This window comes from Strix aluco, chromosome 1, assembly GCF_031877795.1.
Source record: "Strix aluco isolate bStrAlu1 chromosome 1, bStrAlu1.hap1, whole genome shotgun sequence".
NCBI lineage: Eukaryota > Metazoa > Chordata > Aves > Strigiformes > Strigidae > Strix > Strix aluco.
In genome coordinates, this window is record NC_133931.1 from 78,893,431 (window position 1) to 78,910,892 (window position 17,462).

General features: G+C 35.4%; 1 protein-coding gene across 4 annotated transcripts in view; it reads right to left on the reverse strand.

Annotated features, from left to right (window-relative positions):
• SEMA5A (semaphorin 5A) overlaps positions 1-17,462 on the reverse strand; it is a 353,854-nt gene that overhangs the window by 108,982 nt on the left and 227,410 nt on the right. The gene's annotated exons all lie outside the window — the stretch shown is intronic.

The window sequence follows — 17,462 nt, forward strand, 5'->3', positions numbered from 1 at the left end:
TTTCAAGTGACATTTGTAATTGAACTTGAACAAGGTACCACCTATGCAAGAAGTACACCATGTATATTATAATATGTGAAAACAGATTCATTGACACCCTTAACAATTTGTCAACATAATAATCGGGGTTTTTTTTGTTTTAAAGGAAAGTTTAAAATTAATAGATGGATATTTAGAAAAATTAATTTTAAAGTGTAGTTGAAATGGATACAAATTACATATTTTTACAAGGAGTGTAATTTGAAGTAGACTTTGGAAAATTACATTTATTAAGTATTTTGATTTTGTCCATTATGCACTGGTTTTGCATATTTATTTGTTGTACAAAAATTATTTTTCCAGTGGGAAAATAAAAGCATTCGGATAGTATTAAGACTGCTGAAAATAAAGAAAAAAATCTCTTAATGTTAAATTTCTTGTAGATATTATCCATATGTGTATATAAGCAGTGCTTACATTCATCATATAACATTTGTATTAAACACCATAGAAACAGAAAAAATAGGGTGTCAGGGTTGTCTTCAAGGTAGAGGTGTTTCAGAAGAATAAAATGAAATAACAAACATTAAATTGATGTACAGAATGTATAATAGAACAAAATCAAGGAAAGTGCAAGATGACTGATAAACATCCTGTCACTGCTAAAAAAATAAATCATCAGTATTTGCTTTCCTACACCACAGGAACTGAAAGCCCTACCACAAAGCAGAATGTGCATTTGCTTAACAGCAGAAAATTATTCCAATGACAGAAAATATTAAGTTGCTTAAGGGCTTAAGTGTGGTCAACACAGAAAAAAGACACAGGAGCCTACAAAGGGAAAGCCCAGGACTTACGATTTAGCGATCCGTGTAACATCAAGAAAGATGCATATGGTACACAGAATATGAAAGGAATTCAAACATGCTCTTTTTTGCCCTTCCTAAAAATAACTTTAAAATTAGTTAAATCATCAGTAGAATATGGATAATTAAGGTCTCTGATATAATCTGTTTTCCCATATGGGGGTGGGGTACAATTTGGTTTAAAGCAAGGGCATATTTGGAAGATAAGATGGTATAACCATTCCCTGTAACTTAATTTATCTTTTACCTCCAGGTTTCTGAGATAGGTATTTATACTTGATTTACAGGAATAGGTTTTTAATCATGCTACAGCCCAAAGGACAAGTGAAAGACTGAGCTTAAACCCTTCTGCTTTAAAACTAAAAATATAGTATGGGTAAATGTAGTACTTCTAAAATGAAACAGATGAAAACAAAAAGAATATAGTTTGATTTTAAAATTCCCGCCTTTATTTAGAGAGATTTATTTTAAACATTTTCATATTTTTAAATGTATATTCATTACTCCTTTAGGAAAAAAGTGAACCACAAAATGAATATGGAATTCTGATGCTTCATCAAGGAATACATTTAAATTTTTTTTTAAAATTATTTTTATTTTCAGAGCTGTTTTACATGTTCATAGTTTGTCTCTCTATTTGAAATTAAATCACTGTTTGAACAATCTGGTCAGTGTGCTAGTTAATTTGTTCTTTTTTCTAGCATATTTCACAGTGTAATAAAATATATATGATGGGATTTTTCTACAAGTTTCAGTCAAAAATGGAGGTTAAAAATCTGAACATGTGTTTTGCTGCCTTGATAGAGAATAAAAGCTGTGATAACCTTATGAAGAATTTCAATAAGAAACTACTGTGATTGCCTTGCTATTAGAGCTCATTATCATTATGATGATAACAAGACAATGGTGGATATTAACAGAAATACAGATATAAAGCACATGTATTAGATCAAAAAGGCAATTATGTAACTGTATAAGAAAGCTTCTAAAAAATATTGTAGCTGGAAATACAAAAATAATTTTGTTGCATCTCCCCAAGAAATGTTGTAAATTGTTCCGCCCTGTTAATACAGAGACTTATTTTTAAACACTAAATAGGTTAAATGAAACATTGGTTACCCTCTGTGCCATCACTTACTCACAGGAAATAGAAAAGCTTAAGTTCTCCCTTACTCAGCTATCTTAGTCTTCCTTATTCCAGTGTAGGACACTGTTGGAGAAAAAAATATGCAAGTAATCTGGAAAACTCACAAATCATTGCTTATGGATATTTAATTAAATTTCAGTAAATTAAAGTAACTGAAGCTACAGTAATCTATGTGACAAACATGGTACTATAAAAGCTAGTATTAATATCTCTGAAAATCTCAACAAAAATAAACACTAATTGGTTTCTGTCACCTCCAGAAAATATACACAAACCACCAAGAAGTGAGACTGCCCTAACTGAAATTCTTAGATTACCTAGTTATTTTTTATAGCTGCAAGACTGCAAAACAACTGAAAATCTACATAATCTACCAAACGAGCTGCATTTTTAGCTGAATCATTGCAGCACCATCAATGTGTCTAAAGAAATCGGACTTTATAGGTAGAACAAGAGATGTTTGCTCTAAAAAAAAAGCTACATTCTGGGGCTTAAGAAATCTTGCAACTTGTTCATGTGAGACCTTAGCCCAAAATAGTGACTATCTTTGGTCTTGGAGTTTTTTGGCCCCACGTGAAGTAAATACTAAATGAGGTCCTTTCTAGTTCTAGGTCTACTCCAGAAAGAAAAACAGGGGTGTTGGGTTTTTTATGATCCCATATTTTAAAACAAATCATTCTCTCTCCATGCCCAGTTTCAAAGGGCTTCGGATTTCAGATGTTTATCGATTTCTGCTGTTGCTAGAGAGAGACAATAATCTAAGAATCCTTGGCCATATAAAAGCACAGAATTTTACAGCTTAAAAGCTTTTAGGAAAGTCCAGGAACAAATACGGTCATCGTTGGTCTCCTGTTATGTTTAGTAGAAAGAGAGATGTTAAAAAAAATTAGCTGGGAAGCAAAGACTCCCAAATTTAAGGAAAAGCAAAGTAACCTCCACAACTAATCAATCAAAATTTCCTGCTTCCTATCAAACTATACAGTTCATTACAATCTTACAATTAGACATTCAGTTTTCTGGTGTCTTGACAATAAGTACAGAAGTGCTAAAAAGGTACATATATAATTTTAATATACTTTAGTAAAAACTAACTTTAAATTATCTACAAACAGTTATACAACATAATGTTTAGCATATTAACAGTTTCAAAGCACAGAATAGTTGGTTAAATATCACATTTGGGAAATAGGAAAGGTTTGGCTCTTTCTCTGAAGAGACACTTGTAAGCAGCAGAAGAAAAATGTCGAAAAAACCTACATTAAAATATAATTCTCTGTATAAGACCACTAGTATTTTTGCAATCTGGCTTTGCTTTGGTTTTCAATTCTTGGATGTAACAAAGGCATTTTTGAAAAACAGTCTATAAAAAGAAAGCACGCACAATATTTTAGATTTATCTTGTCTCTGACTCCTTATTCCCTCTTTTCTATTACATTTCAAGTAAATATTGATATGCTTCCTTACAATATTGAAAATTAATTTGAATTAAAGCTGAAATGAGATACACTGTTGATAATGCTTGTCAACAAAGAAGGTATGATGGCCTATTACAGGTGCCCAAGGCTTTTATGCAGGAGAGACAATTTAATTCATTTGCCAACTATTAAGAATCTGAAAGGTGTAATTGTAGCCAGTCTATTTGCACACCTTCTGAAATGATTAGCAAGCTTCTTAATGCCCTTGTGGCTATTCCAAGAGAAATTCAGTTGTACCTCTGCAACTTGAGGAGTTTCTCACAGCTGTATGTCAGAATTTAATGTGTATTTATTTTATGAAGGTAATAGTTATGGGCTATCCTTTCTACAGAGGAATTAGAACTATTGATTCAAAGAATCTTTTAAACAAAAAAAGCTGATCTAGATACTAGTTATTACAAAACAAGGAGCTCCTTCAAAGCCATGTGTCTGGTAGGACAGATAAAACATGATAATTAATGACAAACACAGCCCAATAATTACTGAAGAATAAACTCACCACCTCCCCCCCCCCCCAAATATTGTTGTTTCCATTTTCAAATACAACAATTCAGGAATGTATCAACAGAAATCAGGACAACCACCATCTCAATCCTCTATTGTTTTCCAGAGAAAGTTTTTTAAACACATTGCATTCTTTAGAACATTTCTATCCCCTGTAGACTTAATTCCTGTGTGTCATAATGTCTCAAAAGCATCAAGGACATATTCAATTTGCAGCTGAATCAGCAAAGGATTCTTCCAATAACTATCATGCAAAGAGTTAAATACCTGTCTTAATACAGAAAATATTTACCACTCCTTAACATACAACAGATTATAAATTGGTACAATTAAGGTTTCCACTAACAGGGTTTCCTATGAATCAAAAAGGTATTATATTTTAGAAAATACTGCAATTTGTGTACTATCCCTCAATGACTGTTTCATGCCTTGATTTGGAATTTAAATCCAGCTCCAGTCAGGCTCATTAAAAAATCTTTCAAATACAGAATGCAAGTTCTAACAGGCAATTCAGATTTATTTGAGACTAAAATGCAAAGCAACTATCAGCTAAACCAAAACAGCATGCCTTGTTTGAAAGACTATGTCTACACACTTGAAGATGCAAACTCCTAAAACTGAAATCTCTTTTTTCTGATTTCCTCTGGATCTCTTCTAGAAGTTTAAGCAAAAACCCATACTAAATAGCAAAACACATGCTGAATTTACTTGTCTCATCAATTCGGTCTGCTTCCTTCACAAAGAAAATCAAACTAAATCACCCCTTTTTCTCAGCTTGTTAGATTGAAGCTCATACACACTAGTGGCAAATTTTTACCCTCCCTAGACCTAAACCAGATATTTCTTCCTGCCTGACAAAAGAAACAAACTAATTTCAACAAATTAAAATGTATGTATTTTTCATAAATCATGCTCATTGGCACACCTTTATTTACAACTTCTATTTTCAATCTTGTAAGAGATTTTTGCCTTGCCAAAGATGTGGGTGAGAGATAAGATACAAGTTCATAAAATTTTGTCTGTTTTAGAAAAGATGAATCTATCCACAGTAGCTCATGCACTCAACTTAGAAGTAACATGTGTCTTTAGATTACCTATAAGCAAAAGTTATAGCAGCTACAGTTCCTTAAAGGGCTATAGTCGATAAAAACCCACTTATTAACATTTCAATCTGTGGTACATTACTTCTACCTATATGACATAAAGCAAAGCATTAATTATTTTATGACTTCATGAAGTGGTATCTTCTAATGATCTTTTATTTGAAATCTCAATTATTTTTCATTGATAAAAGTTTTAATAAACTACTCTTATGAATCAGTTTGGAGACTTGTGAAATCTGGGTTCAATTGCCAGCTTTCTCTCTCTTAAGGCTTCATTTGTGAAACTGGTATTCAGAACAGTAATACCATTTAAAGTGGAAAAAATTTAAACTTGAAACTTTGATTTTTGTAAAACTGTTTTATGTAACTATAACAATACCTTAGTATAGATACTTTAACAGGTATCTTTCCTCATTGAAGATTTAAAACTCTTGTTATGCAGTTTTCTTGCACATTGACTTGATTTGCTGACAAATTCAAAACCAGGGACAGGCAGTTACCCTATTTTCTCTCCATGTATAAGAGACAGCTGAACTAAAGACAGAAAAGTCACAGCTGCAGCCAGGAAAAATCATGAATGTAATTTTTCTTATGTGATTTTACACCCTGCAAGCAATAGGTGCCTTCCATGTCTTCAGGGAATTTCAAGGAATTTACTGCTTAATTAAAAAGGCACTGGAAAAACATTTTAATAGTCCTTGCAGCAGGGAGCAAGACATCATCTCTCTAGCTGAATTCTCTATCTACTTGACTTGTGAGCTGTTGTGCTCCTGCATCTGCAGGCCAGATGAACTGTGTGCTCTGCACAAAGATTGAAACACTGTCATTGAGTGGATCTGGGAGGGCTCCTCCCCATCCACACCAGCACCTTCTCTCCTGGATCAAGCATTCAGTAAGGAAGTGAAAGAGATGGCTTTGAACTCTGGAGTCCAAGAAGAATTAAACCTCAGCTCTACATACCCCATATGAGTGTTGCTACCATCCAGATCACTGTAACAACAGACTGACCTTTCTCTCTTGTGTTACTGTGCTCACTGCAGAGGATAATTCCATGGAAACATATCAGACTTGCTCAAGGCATGGCTACTTGATCATGTCCCCATATCAAGTATTACCATTTATATCTCCTTCAGAAAGTTATATTAAAATGTGAGAATGCAAACACATAACAATAATTTAGATAATAACATTGTTTAAGAAATGCTGTTCAAGCAGAGGGGATATGCTTAAAACTACAGCATAAAATCTTTAGATGAGGCTTTAATGAGTTGGGAACAGAAAGCTGTTTCTCAGCACTTGGCAAACAGGTGACTGACAAGAATTTCAATTTTGGCTCTAATACCTCACACTTTTTTTCTTCCTCGTGGAGGTATCAGGAAATCTCAGGTAGGCAATACAGGTCAAGGCATGATTCATAACAACATCAAGCACAAAGTCCTTGATCTTATCAAGCAATAATCTCATTCTGAATTTGTATTTAATTTACCCAAGCTGTGTCTATAAAGTTTCTGAGCAATCAAAAGTATTTACAAGGATCATGACAAATGAAGTCAGCATCCTCAAAGCAGGCCAGTATAACATTTTTTTTTCTTGCATCTGATTGAAGTAACTTGACATGTAAAAATACACATTCTTCCAGCTCAGAAAACAAATGCACTTCAACAATGTCAGATTCAAAATGAAATAGAATATCAAGATCATGTTGGTGCATCAAACCTACAGCCCAAACCAAAATGTACATATTTATTGTCTTTGATCATAGTTACTGTATTTGAATAAAACGGATCCTGCCAATAATGCACATTAACCTGAGAGTATGTGCTATGAGACTACCTTTACCAAGAGGCCCAACAGATGTCTTCAGATGTCTCAAATATTTTGGTCCACTGGATATGAATTCTCCTTTTAAATCACCGCATTATCATAAGAAATAATTATGTAAGGATTGCTTAGGGTTGTACTTAACGTTGTACTTAAAATGAGCTATCTAGTTTGTACTTCCAGACATAAATTAGGACAAATTAGGCTGCAGTTCAGATACAGGTAGTTGAGAAGAGTGTGACTGGCAACACCCTTTTATTCCCAAACATGAAAAAATTTTAATCCCTAAAGACAGTTCAGTGATAACTAAACAGATCCAATATCAAGAGCTACATGGGAATAACACCTATTCTAGAGAATGCCCATTTGGCAATATATTGTAATTACAGCCGCTCTCATTGGCAACATCCAGCATTTAGTGTACTAAAAATCACTCATAAACACAAAAAGCTTGAAGCCCTGAGGCAAAGAAGACACAAGAATTCTTATGGTACTGAATGGGAAACATTACCCCTATCAAAAGATGCATAATTTCGATACCCTGGATTCTGAAAAGAGAAAGAAATAAAACTATAATGTTGCTACTGTGTAAGACAATTCACAATGAAAAAAAACACACAAAAAAGTCTGTATTAATTTCCCAGAAACATATCAGGAAGGGAAAACATTCCAATTTTGGAGAGACCTTCTAAAATGTTTAATCAGTAGTTAGGACTGGACTTCTCAGATAGTGGAGATGAGTACCTCTAAAGAAATGTACAACCTCTAACTAAAGGAGTAGAGTAGATAATAAACATAGATATTAATCGCAAGATGAAATGGTTCTTTTGATTTAAGGCTTGCTATCTGACAAAGAGCAGCAGTGAATAATGCCACACTGTACACAAAGGATAAAATTACTATCGAATACAGGCCCTGGATCCCTGCCAGTGTCCCAAAGTTGAGATGTATTAACTCTGATTGGATCTGACCAGACAGGGACTGCTTACTGCTCCTATTATTTTTTATTGCCTTCCTTTGTGCCACCACAATAATAAATACCTTGTACTACCTAACGCACACTATGAATATGGTAGTGTTTTCCCACTGAATAAATTTTCCAGTGCCTAGATCAAAGAAGTACTTACATGCACAAGTGCAGAAAACTACTTCTCAGATAATAACCCACTATAAACCTTGCCTGATTTCTTAACTGAGTCATATGTGGCTATTTTCATTGGAAGTGTCAGAAATAAAACTGACTACTCTACAGATCCAGAAGCATCACAAACTTGGCTGACCAGAATGTTTCAGGGACTACCCTCTACTCAAACTCATTTGCAGTTTGTAAAGTATATGTCCCCATGCCCCTGTCCCTAGATGACTAAATCCAGTACATATATCCAGTACAAATCCAGTATGATGTGCATAGAACTTCAGCTTTTGTTCAGAATACAGAAGGGAAAGAATGATGCTGATTTCTTTCTAATCTACAGTAAATTAGGAAGTAAATAGACAAGACAGAAGAAAAATTGGGATCAGAGACATGAACCTAAAAACCTCTCACCAGAAGATGTTCATCTCAGTACTCTAGGATATTAAAGCCGTAATAGCCACAGTATATAATATATATAATCATATTACATCGTATTCTTTATATAATAGTCTAGGAGTTGGGACAACTGGTAATAACCAGGAAATCTCTCACATCTTGTTAGTTAAAAATCAGCTCTTATCTCCTAGGCAAGTGATCTAACCACTATGTTGGTTGTGGTCATGCCTGTTTCTCCTGAAGGTGTCCAGTTGTAGAGTCAAATCTCCATGATTCACAGGATAAGAAATAAAAAATAAATAAAAACTAGAAGATTGAATTTGTAGATAAGTGAGTCTCTGCTCCAAATATTATGACTATTACCCAGTGACTTGATACAGTAAAATCCATATGGAATCTTTTTGTGAATCTGTCCACAGGTTACAGGACTCTTCACACAAAGGCCACAGTATTTGGAATAACACATTTTCACATTTTGATGACTCTTACAAGTCACAGAACAAAGTAAATAAGGTATCTCTTTACTGAGAAATTTTTTAGCTTATGAAGATTTGCCATGTCCTATGACCAGAGTTGGGTAAACACAAGGGAAGAAAAATCCACAAATACTACTGGGGAAAACCCCCACTGACTACTAGTGGCACTGCTTATATTTGCTCAGTTGTAAACATTTAAATTTATTGAGGTTTACTGGGAAAAAGGCTGCATAATGAAGAAGCTCATAAAAGTTAACAAAAACAGGAGTTCAACAGAATATCCCATTTAACAGTTGCTTTAATGACAGCTCACACTGAGCATTGTACATATAATATCATGCTTGTGACCCACCTTTTTTTTTTTTTTTTTTTTTTTTTAGGGTCAAAGATGAGTATTATGTAGGGTTTAGACTTTTCTTTTCTCCCCATGATTTAACTATTCTATTTTCTTCTTTGGTTGGCAGAGGTTCATTGAGTAACTCTTATGCATGTCCACCCTAAATGAAAGGCTTTTTAAAAGTAAAAGGCCTTGCAGAACATACTAAAGATGTTCACAATGCTCAGCAACGTGCCAAGTTACCTAACCCTTTCTGAAAAGTTCTGATACAGCCAAGTCCTTTCAAAGGGAAGGCTTCCTCCCCACTTTTCTCAGAAAGAATCCTGAACACTAACTGTGTACTCACGCAAGAGTTACACAGTTGGTTCAAAGGTCAAACTTTGCCCCAAGACAAGACTAATTCCAATAGCTGTTTTCAAAATTAGGACCAAGCCTGTTGACTGGCACTGCACGCTACCAGGTGCAAAACAAGAGATTTATATAGGTTTAGATGCTAATAGATAACTTAGCTTTGAAGACAGCAGGACACCTCCTCTTTCATTCGCAACTTCACGCTCTGTGCATTAGAATTATCTAATAATGAATGTAGGGGTTATCAAGTCCAGCTTCCCTGCCAGGAAGAAGAGGTGATAGTCCCAGAAAAAACTAGAAAGGAAGAAGTAAAGGCTATTTGGCCATTCTAAGTCTATAAGGTAGTCAAACACGATTTGAAAGTTCAGTGTCACTGTGATAAAGAGGAGCTGGTCTCTTTAACAGAAGGTTGAGACTTTGTCTCCAGCTCTTCACAATCTTTCCCTCCCTGGCCCAGGCATTAGTCTCGCTCCCATGCAAGCAGAGCCAGCTGTTCTTCAGCCAGTAGCTGGTTCTTGCAGAAATTCTGACTTCCAGCGGTGGCACAGAAGTGCACACACCATATGTTCTTTGGACATTTATTTATAGTTTTTATCTGATAGAGCTGGGCAATTATAAAGACATAATGATAATTTGTGAACAGAAAAAAGGGCTTCTCCTATTTAAATTTTTCCCAGGAGAGAGCGGAATACAAATGCCATCTACTTGCAGCAGGCAATTCACGAACATGCTGCCTAAAATGCGAACAAACTATATGAGCAAATATCAGCAACAAACTAATCAAAATCATGACCTATTTATGGGTTGATTATAATAACAAAAAATGACTACAAATAAGTGGAGGGTAATTTGTTAACCAAATAAAGTGCTATGATTCTCACATATAAATTGCTGTCAATGAATAATTTAACCAGCCCTAGTTAAAGCCATCTATTTATTAAGAAACCTCTTTAGCACTCTCCAACTGGAGCTGACAAAATGATTTATATCTACACACGGTGATAAAGCCAAGGGAAATCTGTAATACTGGACATTTTAAATGCTGGGTTTGATTCTCTAGAGCTCTATAGTATCATTTATAACTATGTAGCCTGGACGTTAGACATGACCATTCTCATTTGGTAACATTTTAAAGCCACTTTGCCCAGTACAGATGACACAATACACAAGGCAGTGGCAAATCAACATTTCTGACTTTAAATAAAATGGTAAAACAGCTATGGTTTACACTATCCTTTGTTGTCTTTAAAGATATTCTACATGGAAAATAACATAAATATTCTAGCAGGAATATAGCAAGCATTCTTAGTAACATTAGCATAAATCCCAGAGTGAACATTAGACTCTTGAAGACAAAGCCATGCAATCTTTTAAATCTTTTTTCAAACTTCACAGCAAAACTCTTCCTGGAAAGATTAATAATATAAACAAAGTATTCATTCAGCTAAGGTGAATGAAGTAGTGGTCATTGCAAAAGGAGCAGAGAATTAGGTTATTAATTTTACAGTTTACTGCTTGATTTTTCTTAAAGCAAATGTTCAAGATCATCATGTTGCTGTTAGGATTGGTGTCTTCTAACATGTACCAGTTTTAGACAGCAGAGTAACTGATGATTGTCCTTGCTTCAAGCCTCTTACAATGACATTGCATAAGGCCAGGAGGATAACAAGTTTCAGGGAAGTAGTTTTAAAACCATGGCAGGGGTGTTTTACAACTGTGTAAAAGGACACTATACCTTTGTCAAGGAAAGGCACAAGAAACAAAGCAATTCTGTTTTCTGTTACAACGGAAGAGAAATAGTTTTAAAACGTGACAACTGCCTGCCACAGTGTACATGCCCCATTATCCATCTGCACTCTGATTTACCTGTTTCTCTGTTTTTGAACTAGAAAGTATTAATACAAAGTATCAATACATACAAATAGATACCTATCACTTTGACACTTGACTTGTGACTCAAATGACAACCTCTTTGATCTTTATTATTATTGCATTTATATTGTAATTTCTAGTCTAAAAAGGTGCTTCTCAAAGTAAGAGGAAAAATCTAGTTCCTTTCTACAAAAATTATCTACAGATTACTTCTAATAACCTCCACACACTTGATATAATACAGTCAGAAATAGCAACAAATTGGAAAAAATGCAGTCAATTTAGGCTTTGTTGCTCTCTTCACCATGTATGAAATGCATATAAGCATATATTTTTACTTATAATTTTAAGGTCGGTAACTTAACATGTACTACATATATTATGACACCATGCACATAAAACTGTGAAAGCTGCACACTTTGATCAGAAGCTGTAGTCTGCCAGGAAAATGACAATATTTCATCTGAGATTTCTTACCAAAAACATATACACAACTTTTTTTTTTTTTGTTAAGACCTTGGGGTTGTTCCCTAGCAAAAAGTGTGGCATACTGATTACAAAAACAAAAGGAAAAAGAACTCTAACAAAAATCACAGTGGAATCAAATTGTGCACTACTTTGCTTCAATTTACTCCCATCTAGTATGACAAGCACCAGAAATACAAACTGTTTTGATAGCATTTCCAAACTGAGTTTCATGCATACTTCCAAATCTGTTCATGAGGTTGTGAGTAGTTTCTGAATAATCTAGAGCACTGAGGCTTCATGAGAAAAATGTTACATTTGTGGAGATTTACTACCTGTTATAACCTTTCTAAAGGCAAATGTTTGAAAAATCAGTCTGCATTTTCAAAAAATATCTTTTGAAATTTCTTTGTGAAACCTCTCCACTTCTTCGTAACAGTTGCTGTATGTGTTTCATTAGAATTATTTTCATCATTACTGTCTGCATTGCTAGAGAATAATGATAATTCCTCCCTCTTAAGAGGGAGGAAAACCACTTTCTAGAACTTTTTGGAAAGGGAAGTTCAAAACCTGTTGTAACATCCTCCAGTCACCTTTAAGCCTCAGATAAAACCTGGCTTTATGGCATAAAAATTCAGGTTCAGTTTAGTGAACAACCCACCCAGACGCATGAAATGTAGCCAACAATAAATCTTTCTTCAGGTTTCATACTCTATTTGTAAGTGAGCCATACCCAGCTTCATCAATGCTAAACTATAAATCCCAATAATCAGGATCCACCACTGGGCATATACCCTTTCTACTCAGGATATTGAGGAAAAAACCTCTGTCCACAGAGGGGACATATGCTGTCCAGCGGGACTGAAGAACAGAGAAAACATGGGAATTTTTCCAAGTAATTTTTAAAATATGTCCTTCAAGTTTCTTTTCAGACAGTGCAAATATTACCTTTTCTGAACTCCCAAGAAACAGCAACCAGAAACTGTTTTTAGAATACTCTCAAACTAGACACAATACCAAATAATTTTCTTGTTCATTCTACTAAATCAACACATTTTGCAACAGTCCTCTAAATAAGGGCTACTTCCTCTTGCAGCATCCTGTTTTCTGAAAAACACTTTGAAAACCTTTTGATATTGCCAAAGTTTTTAACTATGGAACACCTGGGCATTCAAAATGAAAGGGAGAAATAAAAGGGAGAAAAAAAATGGGAGGGGGAAAAAAGGGACAAAAGGGAAGGAAACAAAACTATGGCACATATAGCACCATTTTGCTTGGATTTTCTTCTAATGAAGCAGTCTTTTAAACTTGAAAAGTTGTCAGAATATTGGGTTGTTCTCTAGCTTGCTCCGCTTGTAACTTATTATTATAGGTAATTTTTAGTTCAGAACTTCTGTGAATGCTTTCCTTGACTTTCCTTTCTGAATCACTGAAAATTGTTTTAGGGATCTCTGCCTGCATAAATCCAGCAGCACTGCTGTAGCTCTAAGCAACAGAAACTGTGCGGGAATTGATATATCCCTTCATTCCGTGCTAGAAGTGAAAGATTAAGATGTGTTTCCAAAGTACTAAAGTATATTTTTGATATGAGTAGTAGCTGTTAAATCCCAGCACATTGGACTTTCCTACCAGAATGATGACTTGGCAAAGGTTTAGGAAACGAAGACTGTTGACACAGCATATTAATGCATTTGTTTGCTTACTCTCAGTCTCTCCTCAAGTAATATCGTATCTATTTAAGGTTTAACAAAATTAGATTACACTTTTATACTGTCAGGGTTATTCTCCTCTGTAATATTTGTAATCTAATAACAGGGTGGATAGGTAAGTGAATGTGAGGGGAGGAAGAGAGAATTCTCTCTTAACTACCGCCCATCTGCTTCAAAGAATGGGATTTTTGCTTTGAGTAACAAAGACAGCAGAGCATTCATTCGTATTCAATCCAATCCATATGCCTACCTTTCCACTGAATCAGCTTTGTGCATTTTAAAAGACAATTTTTGAAAGAATGTTGCAATGAATTATAACTACAAAAGTTATGCAGAGTACAACTCACACAGCATGGGTTGTATGCATCCCGCTTTACACCACTAGGTGTACATTGCTTACTGCCTGTACTTACATTAGAGTTGAATGCACTTTCCTTTCGGCAGCAGAAAGTACAATGACTTCTATTATCACAGGGTTGAGTGAAAATGTAATTTAACCCAACCAATTTGCACATTGTACTGGCATACAAAAGACAAAGATAATTTAGGTTGGGAGGGACATCAGGAGGTCTCAAGTCCAACCTTGGGCTCAAAGTACAGACTGGGTTGCTGTCTGGTCTTGAAAACCTCCAAGGATGGAGACTGCACAACCTCTCTGTGAAAACTGATCCACTGCTTGACTGTTCTGAATGAAAAAGTTTTTCTTTATATCCAGTGTGAAACTCTCTGACTATTGTCTCTTGTCTTCCCACCATGCACCACTGTGAAGAGCCTGGCTCTGTCCTCCATGTAAACTCTCCATAGGTATTTGCAGGCTGTTACTAGGCCCACCATGGACCCTTCTCTCCTCTAGGATGAACAAGCTCCCCCAGCTTCTCCTCCTAGGGCATGGTGCTCCAGCCTCCAACAGAAGGTGGCTCTCCGCTGAATTTGCTCCATTTTATCAACGTCCTTGTATTGAGGGGAGGTTAAAACTGCATGTGGTCTAAAGCGTGTTGAGTATATGGGGATAAGCTCTTCTGATCTATTTCTCTAAGCTCTTCTAAGCTCTTCCAAGCTCTTCTAAGCTACTTTTAAGCTCTTCAGATCTACTGGCTATGTTCCTGTTAATACAGCCCAAGACACTGTTGGCCTTCTTTACGGTGAGGGCATGCTCTTCGCTCATGTTCAGCAGAGCTGTTTCCTAGACAGTCAGTCCTCAGTCTCAATCATTGCATAGAGTTAGTCTTTCCCACATTTGGGACTTCATATTTGCACCTGTTGAATTCCATGAGGTTCTTGCTAGCCCATCTTTCCAGCATGTCTAGGTCCTTTGGACAGCAGCACTGTCCTCCAGTTAACTACTGGTACCCCAGTCTGGTGTCATCTGCCCGCTTGATAAGAGTGCACTCTTGTTGCCTCCTCCAGGTCACTGATTAAAATGTTAAACAGGACAGTACTCTGTTCCTTACCACTTGTATACACCCCATTAACAACTACCCTCTGAGCCTGACATCCAAGCAGGTTTTATATATCCAGTTGTCCACCCATACAGATCATATATCCTAATTTGGATTTATAAATATTGTGGGAGATGGTACCAAAAGTCTTGCTGAAGTTGAGGTACTACTCTCTCCTCATGCATAAATCCAGTCATTTTATCACAGAAAGTAATCAGGTTGGTCAGGTGTTGGAAACCCTTGGGAAATCCATGCTGAATGTTCCAAAACACCTTCTCCATCACACATCCACAGAAGTGTGCTCCAATGATGTACGCTTCTTAATTTTCCCAGGGACTGAATGCAGACCAGCCTGTTGTTCTCCAGACCATTCCATTGGGTTTTTTTGAGGGTCGAGCATTGTGGCAAAAAATTATCTCCAAATTTAATTTGTCACCACTTTTAATAATGCAAGAAAATTAAATTAGAAAAGATACAATAATGACAACCTCTCTCAGTCTGGTAGTAACTGTAACGCCACTCTTCCACCTCTTCCAGACATACACATGCTTTATGGTGTTAAGAGCTTGAGGCAGATGACATTGTATGTGGGAGTAAGGCTGGACACTAGAGGAATTCAAAATTATTACACTTAGTCTGCTTCCAAAGTTATTGTTTATTTTCAGAGTTAAGGCTGCTGCCTTTTAGTTTCTGTTGTTTACAGAAGCAGTGGTGTTTTCTCAGTAATCTTTTATCACATGCAGTTTAGGATGCAAACTCAATGCTAACTGCTCCACAGCTTCTACACAAGCAAATATAGGAACATGAAGAACTAAGATGCTGCATCATTACCAATATCATGAAATTAAAATTATGACCTGCACCTCAAAGAAGGTAAAAAACTGCCTTTCTCCTCAAATCATAAGATTTTAAGTAAATGACACTTATTTGCTGTCTTGGGATTTTTAAACTACCTTTATGCACTGTAGATAATGTATTTATATATAAACACGTGGTAATTTCAAAATCTACCAAAAAGATAATTTTTCTGAAAAGTGAATATTAATATTTCTTGGAAAATAAAGCTTAGTACTTATACTCAATTGGGGCGGAGTGGAGAAGAAACCACAAAATCCACTGCAATTCAGTGAAATAGAAGTGAAATGGAATTGGCTATTTCAGGAAAACTTCAAGAATACAATAATGTAACCTGGGGGTTTTTATTATATGGTTTCTCACACTTATAAAACATACACTGTCTGATTACATAAAAGCATGTGCTAGAGTCAGACTAAAGATTCAGCTAAGGTAGTATCCATGAATGACCAAAGCCAGAGGTACAGAGAACGAAAGTGGAAGGCAAGCATACATCATAAAAAGTATAGGAGCAGTATCTTTCTACCAGCAAGAAAGATGCATGAAAAGAACCTAGAATCTTTACTGATCACAATTTATTAATGAACTATGAAAAGTAAAGCTTTAGATCCTCACTTACTGAATCAAACATAAAAGGCAACACAGTAAGGGAAACTGAAGACAATCAGAATTATGACAAATGGTAACATTCTTGGTGCTGCCATTATAATGTAAATATCCCACAATGCAGTGATAGTCTCTTCATATAAAAACATTCAGTACATGTTTCTGTAATTCAGTTTCTGTCAGGAGACTTATACAATACAAAGAGCATTTAGCATTGGCATGATTTCACTTCAAATGCTATGATTTACCAACCAGTGGGCTGTTTTGACTAGAATTAGTCAAATCCGAGCACAGTTTTAACTTATTAAAAGCTTTTATATTATTGCCTGTCCTTCAAGAAGCACAATGAGAAAGCTACAAGGATAATATGCAGAGAAATACTGTCTCACCCGAATGCGGCAAATTACTATAAAACTTCAGACTCAAAAGAAGCAATCTTCTCTGAAAAATGGTATCATATTTTTAAGGGAAAATAAAATCATATATTGGATCACAATGCGTATTTTTCTTGGGCTCTTGATAAATAAGTTATAGAATATACAATTGTCATTAGTAAATCATAATTTTAGGAATTAAAAGGATTGATCCAGTTTCTACTGTATCAATCACAATTTTGGAATGTACTTCATAGATTGCAAGATCAAATAAATAAGATTAGGATTTCTTTTTTACCTCTGGTTGATCAACAGATTCTTTCCCTAAATTTATTGTATTTGGTGCCTACTCACTGTGAGACTATGCACATTAATAAACCATTGCTTTGATGAGCTATTGCCTACTAATGTGCATAGGACTAAGTATTTAAGAACTACCCTAAATTTTATGCCATAAGGCTCTCAACAGTTTATTCCAACCTAGTATTTCAGTCTCAGCTGGGGACATCCTTGTTCTGCAAAAACTGTTCTCTGACACCCTCTCTATTTTTA